Consider the following 14889-nt stretch of genomic DNA (forward strand, 5'->3'; position numbering starts at 1 on the left):
AGGTTTAATGGACTCACAGTTCCATGTGGCTGGGAGGCTTCACAATCATGGTGGAAGGCAAAAGGCACATCTTACAGGGTGGCAGTCAAGAAAGAATGAGAGCCAAGCAAAAGGGGAAACCCCTTATCAAACCATCAGATCTCATGAGACTTATTCACTACCAAGAGAACAGTATGGGGGAAACCACCCCCGTGATTCAATTATCTCCCACCAGGTCCCTCCTACAACACATGGGAACTGTGGGAGCTACAATTCAAGATGAGATTGGGGTGGAACACAGCCAAATCATATCACACCATTTATAATTTATTAAAAAATTTTTTATTGTGGTAAAATAATATGAAATTTATCATCATAACCTTTTTTTGTATTTCCATTTTTCTCATTTTTATTTTCCATAGTACATTTATGACACAGAAATGTCCTGCGTCCTCTCCTTGAACGTAAGATTGCATTTTCAGTATCTCCTGCCTGTCATTTACTTATGCTAGCAATTGAAGTCTGATTCTTGCAATGAGTATTGTCCCATTAATATTAAATAACTTTAAAAAAAACTTTTATTTTAGTTTCAGGGATACATGTGCAGGTTTGTTACATAGGTAAACTTGTGTCAGGGTGGTTGGGTGTACAGATTATTTCATCACCCAGGTACTAAGCTACCATAGTACCTGGTAGTTATCTTTTCTGATCTTCTCCTTCCTCTTACCCTCCTCCCTCAAGGGGGGCCTCAGTGTGTGTTGTTCCCCTCTGTGCCCATGTGTTCTCATCATTTAGCTCCCACTTATAAGTGAGAACATGTGGTATTTGGTTTTCTGCTCCTGTGTTAGTTCACTAAGTATGATGGCCTCCAGCTCCATTCATGTTCTGCAGAGGACATAATCTCGTTCTTTTTTATGGCTGCACAGTATTCCATGATGTATATGAACCACATTTTCTTTATCTAGTCTACCGTTGACGGGCGTTTAGATTGATTCCACGTCTTTGTTATTAAAAAGAGTGCTTCAATGAACAATCACATGCATGTGTCTTTAAGGCAGTACGATTTATATTCCTTTGGGTATATACCCAGTAATGGGATTGCTGGGTCAAATGATAGTTCTAAGTTCTTTGAGGAACTGCCATAGTGGCTGGACTAACTTACACTGCCACTAGCAGTGTATAAGCGTTCCCTTTTCTCTACAAGCTACCCAGCATCTGTTTTTTTTGACTTTTTAGTAACAGCCATTTTGACTGGTGTGAGATGGTATCTCACTGTGCCATCTTACCCATTTTTAAGTGTGCAGTTCAATAGTACTAAATACATTCATAATGTTGTGCAACCACCACCGCCATCTGTCTCCATCACTCTTTTCATCTTGTAAAACTGAAACGCTAAGAACATCTCATTCCAGTTTCCACCCAGACCTATTTCTACCTTCTGCCTCTATAATTTTGACTACTCTATCCCATATAAGTGGAATCAGACAATATTTGTCTTTTATTGTGACTGACGTAATATTTTAAAAATATGTCATATACAGTGCATTTTTTCTGTTATTAAATCTTCTTTTACAATGTGATTTTTAATGATGCATTAGTATATTCCATTGTGTGAATCCCACTTGATTTAGTGATGCACTGTTGTGAATACTCTGGCCATACTCTGCCTGCCTAGCAGTGTACTGAGTAACAGAGCTGGCCAGGGGTAGGGGTCAGAAGCTAGAGATACAGAGCAGGTGTTTAACCTGAGCACATGCTCCAGAAAAGAAACTTCGATAAAAATCTTCCCCCATGTTCTCACCTCCTTGATGGCAGAGCTGGACCACATGTTCATCACTGTGGTGTGCATTCCATACGGCTCTGTCTCTACCCACATCCATTGTTATCTCTTTTGGATGAATTCATAGAAATGAAAATATGGGATTAACATGTTTATAATATTCTAAAGCTTTTCACAACAAGTGTTGCACAACTGCCATTCAGAAAGTTTGAACCAAATGTAAAAGAATGCTTATTTCCTGGGTGTTGTTGCCAAAATTGGGTGTAATCTCTTTTTTAAAACATGGTTTTGTACTGGAATAATTTTAACTGTTTATGTTTACTGAATTAAATTGTGCTATGGACATCTAGCCAAAAAAAAGTTTCCAAGCCTCTTTTGGATGGTTGTAAAATTGTTTTAGTTTTTTATTTCTGTTTAAGGCGATGGCCACAGCAACGAAAACTGAAAGCAGAAAGTACCAAAACAGTGTATTAAAATCACCACTGAATACTAGAATGTATCAATAAAGCAAGAATTCACTGATTGCAGTATTGGTAGAGAATGTTTTAGATTACAAAGTGTGTAGACCAAGTCTCGCTCTGTTGCCCAGACTGGAGTGCAGTGGTACAATCTCACCTCACTGCAACCTCCACCTCTCAGGTTCAAGCGATTCTCCTGCCTCAGCCTCCTGAGTAGCTGGGATTATAGGCGCCCACCACCATGCCCGGCTAATTTTTGTATTTTTAGTAGAGATGGGGTTTCACCAAGTTGGCCAGGCTGGTCTTGAACTCCTGACCTCAGACTATCCATCCGCTTCAATTTTCCAAAGTGCTGGGATTACAGGTGTGAGCCATCGCGCCCAGCCTAATTTTTTTTTTTTAAGTTTATTTTTTATAGAGATAGGGTCTCCCTGTGTCACCCAGGCTGGTCTCAAACTCTTGGGCTCAAGTGATCCTCCACCTTAGTCTTCCAATGTGTTAGGATTACAGGCATGAGCCACTGTACCTGGGACTCAATAAATATTTTCTGATCACACTCTGCACCAGGTCCTACTCTAGGAGTTGAGGGCACAGCAGTGAACAGAACCAAGTGCCTGTCCTCTTGCAGGTGGTGATGTGGCTTTCATGACCAAGATGACCTATTTCTCTACTCCAGGGTCCTTGCTTGACCAAGCAGCACATGTGTTCAATCTGATTTCCTGTGGAGCCTGCTGGATTTAAACTTTGACTTATGCCAGGTTTGAGTTAGGACCAGGAAAATTCCAAGCTGGTTTCTGACCTTTGAATCTGGAAGTCTAAGCTACAACTGCATGAAGACTGTACTGTGACCATGTGGCATCTCTCAGCATGGAAGAGAGCACATTTCTTTGAGAGACATTTCACAAATCCTGGCTGGCTGTCACTGCTTGTGGATGAAGCAGCACTGCCCTCCTAAGTGTGTGCGCTCCCAGGGAAAGCAGATGTGGGGAATGGTGATGGTGAGTGAAGACTCACTTTGTCTTCAAATGTCCCAGTCAATGGACAGGTGGGCACCATTTGGAGGAAGCTACTGCTTAACTGGGTCAAAGACCCATCTAGAGAGACTTTCCCTTTGGAGGAGTGATCTACACAACCACTGTTAGTAACATGTACATACAGGGCTAAGTGCTACCTTACATAGTTCCAGCCTGGCACGGTGGCTCTTGCCTGTAATCCTAGCACTTGGGAGGCTGAGGTGGGAGGACTGCTTGAGGCCAGGAGTTCAAGATCAGCGCGGGCAACGTAGGGAGACCTCATTTCTACAAAAAATTTCAAAATTGGCAGAGCGTGGTTGTGTATGTCTATAGTCCCAGCTACTCGGGAGGCTGAGGTGGGAAGATCACTTGAGACCAGGAGTTTGAGGCCAGCCTGGGCAACACAGCAAGACCTTGTCTCTACCCATGATTGTGCCACTGCACTCCAGCCAAGGTGACACAGCCAGACTCTATTTCTAAATAAATAAATAAATAAGATTAAATAGCTCCATGTTAAGGAGAAGGGCAAGAAAGCAGAGTTGTGACCACCAACTGTGTGCATGTGCAACTACCCACCTACCCAGGTGCAACTGTGGGCCTTACAAGTGATAACTGAGTAGCCAATTTTAAGTTAGTCCCCTATCTAGTCATGAAGTAGAAATATTAATATATACTCCTATATCTACTGGAGAGAGATGAAAATCAGGTTTGCTGGATCTGACATGGTTTTAATTAGGTTATACACAGAAAGGTAAATGATTCTCTTATTTTTGAGGTAGTTGAATAGCTACTTTATGCTCCTGTATTGTAAACTAAAATGTGACAGAAGCCGGATCACACAGCAATTTTCTTGCAGTTCTGACTATACATTTCCCTTTGGTAATATTGAAAAGCAAGGGCTTTTTTTGTTTCTATGCAAGGATCTGTTGGTCTGTTGGCCATTTAGCAGCAGCAATGCAGTGATTCGAGTGGTAGAACAATAATGATGACTCAGTAAAAACAAAAAAGATAGTAAAAGAAGAATAAATTAAACCAAAGTAAAACAAAGTAAAAGAAAGGAAATAATAAATACATGACTCTCCCCTCCCCCCGCTTCCCTTGAGACATGGTCTCACTCTGTTACCCAGGTGACAATTTAATTGATAATTAAATTTCCTTAGTATATATAGGGCTACTCAGATTTTCTATATCTATTTATTTATTTATTTTTTGAGACAGAGTCTTACAGTGTCACCTGGGCCAGAGTGCAGTGGCGTGATCACGGCTTACTGAAGCCTTGACTGCCCGAGCTCAAGAGATCCTCCTGTCTCAGCCTCTCGAGTAGCTGAGACCACAGGTGTGTGCCACCATGCCCCAGCTAATTTTTAAAATTATTTGTAGAGATGAGGTCTTGCTGTGTTGCCCAGAACTCTTGGGTTCAAGTAAGCCACCTCAACTGGCTAATACATATAGGAATTAAAAGAGGCTGAACACAGTGGCTGGCTCACACCTGTAATTCCAACAATTTGAGAGGCTGAGGCAGGAGGACTGCCTGAGACCAGGAGTTTGAGGCTGACTGAGTTATGATCGCTACTGTGTTCCAGCCCGGTCTGGGTGACAGAATGAGAACCTGTCTCAAAGCAAACAAACAATAAGAGCAAGGAGGAAAAGAAAAAATTACTAACATTAGGAATGAAAGAGATGATATCACCACAGATCTTGCAGACATTAAAACAAAAAAAGAATATTATAATTATATAAATAAATTCAAAGGCATAGATAAAATGGACAAATTGGTTGAATGCCGATTAACCACAGTGATTCAAGAAACTATAGAAAGAAGGCCAGGCACAGTGGCTCACGCTGTAATCCCAGTGCTTTGGGAGGCTGAGGTGGGCGAATCATGAGGTTAGGAGTTTGAGACCAGCCTGGCCAACATAATGAAACCCCGTCTCTACTAAAAATACAAAAAATTATCCTCATCTCAGGAGTTTTAGACCAGCATGGCCAACATAGTGAAACCCCGTCTCTACTAAAAATACAAAAAATTAGCCGGGCATGGTGGCGGATGCCTGTAATCCCAGCTACTCAGGAGGTTGAAGCAGGATAATCGCTTGAACCCGGGAGGTAAAGGTTGCAGTGAGCCAAGATCGCGCCATTGCACTCCAGCCCAGGCGACACTGTGACACTCTGTCTCAAAAAAAAAAAGAAAAAAAAAAGAAACTAGCCCTACATATACGAAGGAAATTTAATTATGAATTAAAACTTCTCGCAAAGAAATTTCAGACTGAGGTGGCTTTAGGAGTAAATTCTATCAAATATTTAAGGAAAAAAACAATTTGTTAACAAACACACACAAACTCATTCTAAAAATAAAGAAAGATCACTTCTCTAGTCATTTTTTTGAGCCTAGACAATGACATTGAAAGGAAAGAACACTAGAGACCAGTATACCTCACTGAATACAGATGCAAAAATCCTTAATTAAATTTTAGGCAAACTGAATTCAGCAATATACAGCAAGGATAATGCATCATGACTAAGTGGGGTTTATCCCAAGAATGCAAGCTTGGTTTAACACTAAAAAAATCAACATAACTACCATATTACAGAATAAAGGAGAAAAATCATATACAATTCTCTTATTAGATGCAGAAAAATATTTAACAAAATTCACCACCCATTCACAATTTTAAAACTCTTAGCAAACTGGAAATAGAGGGGACCTTCTTCATCCTGGTAGAGTACACAATCTCTGAAAAACCTTCTGCTAACATCATCTGTTAATGATGAACAACCGAATACTTTCTCCTCAGATTGAGAATAAGGCAAGGATGTCCAGTCTCAGGATTTCTATTAAACATTACTCTGGAAGTCCTAGCCAGTACAATAGGCAAGAAAAAGGCAAAGAAAACCATACAGACTGAAAAGAAGAAATAAAACTGTCTATCTGCAGATGACATGATTGTTTACGTAGAAACATTTAAGGAATCTTTATGAAAAGCAAATCAAAATAATGTGACTTTAGCATAGGTTAATACAAAACAATATTTTCTGCATACTAGCAATGACCACCTGGAAATTTAAATAAAATATTTACTATAGTATCAAAAACAATGCCTCTGGCTGGGCATGGTGGCTCACACCTGTAATTCCAGCACTTTGAGAGGCTGAGAAGGGAAGATCACTTGAGTCCAGGAGGTTGAGACCAGCCTGGGCAACACAGCAAGACCTTGTCTCAATAAAAAAAAAAAAAAAAATTATCTGGGCGTGGTAGTGCACACTGTCATCCCAGCTACTTGGGATGCTGAGGCAGGAGGACTGCTTGAGCTCAGGAGGTCAAGGCTGTAGTGAGCTATGATTACACAACTGCACTCCAGCCTGGGTGACAGAGTGAGGCTCTGTCTAAAAAATATAGAGATATATATATATACACACACACACACACACACACACACACCATTTACTATAGTATCAAAAACATGGACTAGTTAGGGATAAATTTAACGTAATACATGCAAGGCACCTATACAATTAAAATTATAAAAACATTGCTGAATGCTATGTTGAAAATTAAAGATGCAAATAAATGGAGATATACTATGTCTATGAACTACAAGACTAAATATGATAATGACCATTTTTCCCAAATTGTTCCATAGATACAACATAATCTTAACTGAAATCCCAGCAGGGGTGGGGCACGGTGGCTCACACCTATAATCCCAGCACTTTTGGAGGCTGAGGTGAGAAGACTGCTTGAGCCCAGGAATTCAAGATCAGCCTGGGCAATGTGGTGAAACCCCATCTCTACAAAAACAGCAGCCAGGTGTGGTGGTGCACACCTGTGGTCTCAGTTACTTGGAAGGCTGAGACAGGAGGAGGATTGCTTGAGTCTGGGTGGTTGAGGATGAAATGACCTGTGATCATGCCACTACACTTCAGTCTAAAGCTACATTATTATTATGGGATCAACATTTGGATTAATGGAACAAAATAAATGAACCCACATGTCTATGGGCAAGTAATTTTTGACAAAGTGGCCATAGTAAGTCAATAGGAGAAAGTCTTTTCAACAAATGGTGCAGGAAAAGCTGGATAACCATATGGGAAAAAATGAACATTGATTATTAACTTACTCATACACAAAATTCACCTCAAATTGGACCGTGTACCTAAGCTTAAAAGGTAAAACTTGGATGGGTGCGGTGGCTCACGCCTGTAATCCCAGCACTATGGGAGAACAAGGCGGGTGGATCACCAGGTCAGGAGATCAAGACCACACTGGCCAACATGGTGAAACCCCATCTCTACTAAAAATACAAAAATTAGTGGGTGTGGCAGTGGGACTACCTCCTGTAGTCCCAGCTACTTGGGAGGCTGAGGCAGAATTGCTTGAACCTGAGAGGCGGAGGCTGCGGTGAGCTGAGATCGTGCCGCTACACTCCATCCTGTGTGACAGAGAGAGATTCTGTCCCTCCCCCCCCCAAAAAAGGTAAAACTTAAAATGTCTAAAATAAAACATAGGAGAACATTTACATGATCTGTAGGGAGTCAAAGAGTTCTTAGATAATTGAAGACACACACACACACAAAAACAAACAAAAAAAGATAAGAGCTATAAAAGAAGATAGCTAAAAATTAGACTTTTACAAAGTTAAAGACTTCTGCTCTTCAAAAGACAATGCTAACAAAATGAAGACAAATCACAGACTGGGAGAAAATAGTCACACAACACATATCTACATATCTGCCAAAGGTATTGTATCTAGAATATGAATAATTATTACAACTGAATAAGAAGACAACCAACCCAACTAAATTGGAAAACACACTGAATAGGCACTTTACAAAGATACATGAATATCCAACATGCAAACAAAAATATGTCAACATCATTAGTCATCACGGAAATGCAAAGTAAAACCACAGTTAGATACCACTACATATCCATTAGAATGGTGAAAATTAAAAAGACTGATGATAGCAAGTTATTATCAGTGAGAACGTACGGCAACTACAACTCTCATAACTTTACTGGTGGGATGTAAGATGGTACCAGGACTTTGGAAAACAGTTTGGCCATTTTTTTTTTTTTTGAGATGGAGTCTCGCACTGTCGCTCAGGCTGGAGAGCAGTGGTGTGAGCTCAGCTCACTGCAACCTCCACCTCCCGGGTTCAAGCAATTCTCCTGTCTCAACCTCCCAAGTAGCTGGGATTACAGGCGTGTGCCACCATGCCCGGCTAATTTTTTTGTAGTTTTAGTAGACATGGGGTTTCGCCATGTTGGCTAGGCTGGTCTTGAACTCCTGACCTCAGGTGATCTGTCCACTTCGGCCTCCCAAAGTGCTGGGATTACATATGTGAGCCACTGCACCCGGCTGCCATTTCTTTTAAAATTAAACATACACTTAACATACAACCTAGTAGTCTTACTCCTAGATATTTACCCAAGAGAAAACGTACACACAAAAATTGTACATAGATGTTCATAATGGCTTTATTTATAATAGACGAAACTGGACAAAGCCTAAATGTCCATCAACATTTGTGGTATATAAACAAATTGTGGTATATACATACAGTGGAAAAATACTCAGTGATAAACAGAAATGAACCACTCATTCATGCAACATAGACAAGTCTAAAAACATTATGCTGAGGAAAAGAAACCTTACGCACAAGAGTCTACACATTTCATAAGATCACATTTTTATGAGACTCTAGAAGAGACAAATCTGATCCGCAGTGACAGAAAACAGATGAGGGCTTGCCTGGGACCAGGGATGAGTACCAGGGAATTTGGGGATGATGGAAATGTTCTAGATCTTCATTGTGGTGATGGTGGTTACATGCGTATATTACTTTCTCAAAACTCATCAAACCGTGGCCTGGCGCGGTGGCTCACGCCTGTAATCCCGACATGTTCAGGGGCCAAGGCAGGCAGATCACCTGAGGTAAGGAGTTTGAGACCAGCCTGGCAAACATGATGAAACCCTGTCTCTACTAAAAATACAAAAATTAGCAGGGCGTGGTGGGCACATGCCTGTAGTCGCAGCTACTCAGGAGGCTGAGGTAGGAGAATTGCTTGAACCTGGGAGGCGGAGGTTGCAGTGAGCTGAGGTCACGCCACTGCACTCCAGCCTGGGCGAGAGTGAGACTCTGTCTAAAAAAAAAAATTCCAAAGGTCTAAACTTAAAATATAATAAATACTAAATATATTTGGTGTACAAAGGGAACGTGAAAAAGAATAAACCTCAAATCCAGGAAACGAGGCTCAATTCCTTTAAGAAGCCTCCACTTAGAGGACCCTGGGACTCATGGCTCAAAGCCTTGTCCTCAGAGAGGCAATGAGAGCTTTACAGTACCTGCTTTGTAAAACCAGATTCAGCCCTGTTACTGCCCACTCTGAAGCCAAGTCTCTTGCTTCTCTGCCAATGACTCCCTTACATCATCCACTGGAGAAAATTACTGCAGCTGAGCTCTGTAAATTAAATAGCATGAATGAGCAACGCTAATCTGAATACCTACAACATTTCTGGAATTACTAAGCATACAAGCTTATTTGGATTGTAATGAAACCCTGTAAACAAAATATTTGTATAAACTCTTTGAATTCAGTAAATCAATACAAAAAATTACACTGACAAATACTTAGGTATCTACTGTGGTCTCAAGGAGCTGAAGATCCCATTGAAAAGAGAGTTTGTAAGCACGGAATTGCCAAATAAACAAGACACCCAGTAATTCCTCTAAGAGCTGAGATAGGGGAAGCATTGCTTTAGGCTTTAGTAGTCTAGAGAGGCCTGATGAGAAACTCATACTTATGCAGAACCAAAATCCAAAAGACCAATAAGGAATATTTTTTTAATTATAGAGTGCTGCTTTTGTGCATACATTTTTTTTCTATATAGTTGAACTGGGTCTGAAGAATAAAAGAAACATTAGGCTATATTTAACAGTCATAAAGGATACATTAGCCTATATTTATCCTTCATAAAGGATATTTTGTGATGATTCTAATTCTCTGAATAATAGTTATTTGTGCACACTTATATATAGGCAGCTTTCTGAAGGCTATAATGAGAACACCCATCACCCCCTCAGTCCCACTCATGGAACTACTAGAAGAGATTGAAATTTTAAGTGTCAACATACTATAAAAATATAGAGAATTACCTAGGTGTATAAACAACATAAATTAACTGCAAGAGTTTTATTTGGAGATACGAAGTTAAGGACATTTTTGGCAATCCCAGTTCAATCAAAATTTGATTTTAACTAAAAATTTAAACCTAATTATATTCGTAATGACTCTTATTTCCCTTTCATTTTTGTTTTGTTTCATTTTTTGACATGGAGTCTCACTCTGTCACCCAGACTGGAATGCAGTGGCATGATCTTGGCTCACTGCAACCTCTGCCTCCTAGGTTCAAGCGATTCTTGTGTGTCAGCTGCCTGAATAGCTGGGATTACAGGCATGTGCCACCACACTCGGCGACTTTTTTGTATTTTTAGTAGAGAGGGGTTTGTGGCCATGTTGGCCAGGCTGGTCTTGAACTCCTGACCTCAGGTGATCCACCCACCTTGGCCTCCCAAAGTACTGGGATTACAGGTGTGAGCCACCAAGCCCAGAACTCATTCTTTTTTTTTTTTTTTTGAGACAGAGTTTTGCTCTCGTTTCTTAGGCTGGAGTGCAATGGCATGATCTTGGCTCACTGCAGCCTCCACCTACTGGGTTCAAGCTAAGGCTTCCCGAGTAGCTGGGATTACAGGCATGTGCCACCACGCCCAGCTAATTTTGTATTTTTAGTAGAGACAAGAGTTTATCCATGTTGGTCAGCCTGGTCTCGAACTCCCTACCTCAGGTGATCCACCCACCTCAGCCTCCCAAAGTGCTAGAATTGATTATAAGCATGAGCCACTGTGCTCGGTTCCCCTTTCATTTTTTCAAATCAACTTTGGTCAGGCATGGTGGTTCACACCTGTAATCCCAGAACTTTGGGAAGCCAAGACAGGAGGATCTCTTGTGGTCAGAAGTTCGAGAGCAGCCTGGGCAACATAGCGAGACCCTCATCTCTTAAAAAAAAATTAGCTGGGCATGGTGGCACATGCCCATGGTCCCAACTACTTGGGAGGAGGCTGTGGTAGGAGGATCACTTGAGCCCAGGAGTTCAACGCTACAGTGAACCATGATTATGCCACCGCACTTTAACCTGGGCAACGGGGCAAGACCTTGTTTCTAAATAAATAAATAAATAAATAAATAAATAAATAAATAAATACACTTTACTGAGATATGGTTTACATAAAATAAAATGCGCCCATTTTAGTTATACAGTTTAATGAGTTTTTTTGTTTTTGTGAGACAGAGTCTCACTCTGTTATCCAGGTGGAGGACCTAGCCTGGAAAATATTTTTCAATGGAGAAGACTATGGTTTGCATTTTGGAGACATTACCTTTTACAGTGTTTTAATAATGAAAAGGCACAGGAAAATGCACATACAGTTACTCAAAGTACAGCCTTGGGGAGGGGAATGGGAAAGGAGAGGCAATGAAACGGCAGGGCCCTCAAAAGGATGGAACCTAAGTGACTAGACAGAAAGCATCTTGGCTTAAGTGGCAGCATAGCTAATATAATTTTACAGTAAGTTAAATAAAATGGAAGCTAACACGTTTGGTGCCCAAAGGCAAGAAATTGTACCAGTTGATGCCTTTTAGTCTAAGAGCTAGGATTCTGTACATAATGCTGAGTTTCCAGGCTGCACTTTTCCTGGATCAGAACCATTGCTTCTAGGCTGGGTATGGTGGCTTGCACCTGTAATCCCAGTGCTTTGGAAGGTTTACTTGAGCCTACGAGTTTGAGACTAGCCTGGGCAACATAGCAAGACCCTGTCTCAAAAAAAAAAACCAAAAAAAAAAAAACTAAACTAAAAATTAGCTGGATGTGGTGATGCACACCTGTAGTCCCTGATACTAGAGAGGCTTAGGTGGGAGGATTGCTGGAGCCCAGGGGTTGGAGGCTGCAGTGAGCTATGATGGTACCACTGTACTCCAGCCTGGGTGACAGAACGACACTCTCTCAAAACAAAACACACACACACACACACACCATGGCTTCCCTTTGTCTCCTGGTCCTCCTGGTCTTATAACCACATATGAAGTGTCTTCCTGCTTGGATTTTGTTCTATCGTGGGCATGGATTCTACTCTACAATCCTTCCTGGTTTTAGCAAACCACAATGGTTGATACAAAGATTAATAATGGGAAAAGAATTTGAAGTAAAAGATTTCGCTAGGCTATTCTTTTTTGGAGGGAGAAAGTGTATTACTGCTTTTTAAAAAGGTACAGATTTAAAGCAAAAAAGAAAAAAGAAAAGAAAGAACAGAGGAAAAAAGACAACTAAGTTAATCACTGTTTAACAGTAAATATCCCTAAAGACATCTCTTTGCATATATATTCAGTTTTGCAGTCTGCTTTCTCTCTCGACAATATTTTGTAGCTTTCTTTCTGTAACAATAAATACAGATGTACATCCTTATTTTTATGACTTCATAGAATTCCATTGTAGTCCACTGTATGTAACTAGCTATCATTCATGGGCATTTAGGTTGCATTCAGTTTTTCACTATTATAAATTAAATGGCAATTTTTAGCATATTTTGCGCAACTAATCTGACATCTATGAATATTAATATTCTTTCCAAAGTTTAAACAAATGAGTAATATTTTGTGAATGGAGAAAACTGTTAGCAGGAGTAGATACATTTTTCCTTCCTGAGAAGTGCTTTCCTTTTGCTACTGTATTTCCAATATTACAGTGTTCACGTTTAGGGTATGGAAGATAGTAACCTAAACCCTGTTCGTCTCTTCTGTTGAGCACTGTAGACACAGAAGCTTCCCAAGGAAAAGTTGTGAACTCTACACCTTGAGAGGAGGTTGAGGCAGTGGGGGTGAGAGGTATGAGTCTTTCTGGAGCTGACTTCACTGTTTTTCGCCTGATCTCCTGCATACTTGATGTCCCCATGTTTTCCTCTGAGTGCTCCAGGCCCTCCATGGTGGCTCCTGGCTGGATCCCCGGCAAGAGCTGATCCTGTGCTCTCACTGGTCCTTTCTCTCTAGCTTCTCACAGGTTACCGAGTGAAGGAATGAGGCTTACAGAGATTGCCCTGTGTTTTTCTGTTCCTTTAGTGCCTTGAGAGGTGAGCCAGCTGGCTAAGATACACTAGCTAAGATACACTGTGCTAGCAGAAAACGATAATTTTCATTTTGATGTGTGAACATTCCAAATACCACTTCTCAAAGACAAAATGAGATTTTAAGGTGTCAGTCCCAAAGGGATAGTCAACTGGCAATTTTGGGCCCCCTAATGGGCACTGAAGGTGTTATCACCAGGCAAACAGGGCCTTTGCATCCTCAGGGCACACTGGTGAGGGGGGCACCTGCTTTGACCTGCCTCTTTCCAGCCCAGTACCATAGCAAGCAGAGCTATACAGATGTTATGGAATCCATCTCATTTTCAAACAGAAGACCCCAGATTCTGGGGGCTGATACAAAAAGACGTGAAAATGGAGCTGGGATATAGGCAGAAGAGCGGGATTCACACTTCTTTCTTTTTATCTCTGTTTTTCCTGGCATTTATCATACAGTGACTGATCAACATTCATTAAAATGTAGCATCATATACTTTGCCAAGGTAAAGTCCCCAGGAAATGCAGGACGGTAACTAAGCAACAAGAAGACTCTGTGGTTTGTGATACTCATTTCTCAGGCTCCTGAGTGTATATGATGAGGTTATATCATGGAGAAACGCTGCAGGCAGAACCAACTACAAGTTCGTGTGATGGATAAAATAAAAAATGGGACTGTTAAAAGGACATGGTGAAGCAATGTGGAACTTGGAAAAGAAAAACATGTTGAGGAGCTGTCAGGGCCAGGTTAAGATGAATATAGCTCTTCAACTGTATGCAGCTTCCCTAGGTTAGGTATGGAAAGCTTTATTTTGATCTATCACAGGGAAACTGAGATTGACACAATTACTCTTTCTGCAGATTTACCTAGAAAGGGCCTTGATGCCTGTTAGGTGTTACTGTTCTCAGTATCGTGCTACAAAGAGTAAAACAAGTTCTGTTTTGCACTTCAGAGCTTACTTGGAGAAATGCAAGCAAAACATAATACATCTTGATAAGTGTGTATAAATCATAATACATCTTGATAAGTATGTATAAAATGCTGCTAGGAGCAACGGAAATTTGTCCAATTACAGATCACAGAAGGACCAAAAATTCTCTAGGTTTGGACCATCAATAAGGAAACAATTATTTGTGTAAAATGATGTAAACTTTCTAAGATGTCATATGGCAATATTAAGAGATTTAAAAATGCTCCTTTTTGGTCAAAATGACCTAGATATTCCAATTCTAATGATTCCTTTTATAGAAATGAGCAGATACAGACAAAGATTAGCATATAAAAATGTTCATCCCTGGCCGGGTGCAGTGGCTCACGCCTGTAATCCCAGCACTTTGGGAGGCCGAGATGGGCGGATCACGAGGTCAGGAGAGAGAGACCATCCTGGCTAACATGGTGAAACCCCGTCTCTACTAAAAATACAAAAAAAAAATTTTTTTTTTCATCCCGGAACTGTTTTTATTATCCTGAAAAAGAAACAAATGAAAT

The 14889-nt window shown here is 40.7% G+C and overlaps 1 long non-coding RNA gene across 2 annotated transcripts in view; it reads right to left on the minus strand.

Annotated features, from left to right (window-relative positions):
* Positions 1–14889, minus strand: part of LOC141407666 (uncharacterized) — a 29453-nt gene that overhangs the window by 7843 nt on the left and 6721 nt on the right. The window contains exon 2 of one of the 2 annotated variants that reach the window (XR_012417579.1): positions 1781–1867. This is a non-coding gene — a long non-coding RNA (uncharacterized lncRNA). Of the gene's footprint in view, positions 1–1780; positions 1868–9561; positions 9694–14889 lie in introns of those variants that run through there. The other variant, XR_012417578.1, reaches the window with a different exon arrangement.

The sequence above is a fragment of the Macaca fascicularis genome, chromosome 9 (assembly GCF_037993035.2).
Source record: "Macaca fascicularis isolate 582-1 chromosome 9, T2T-MFA8v1.1".
Taxonomy (NCBI): domain Eukaryota; kingdom Metazoa; phylum Chordata; class Mammalia; order Primates; family Cercopithecidae; genus Macaca; species Macaca fascicularis.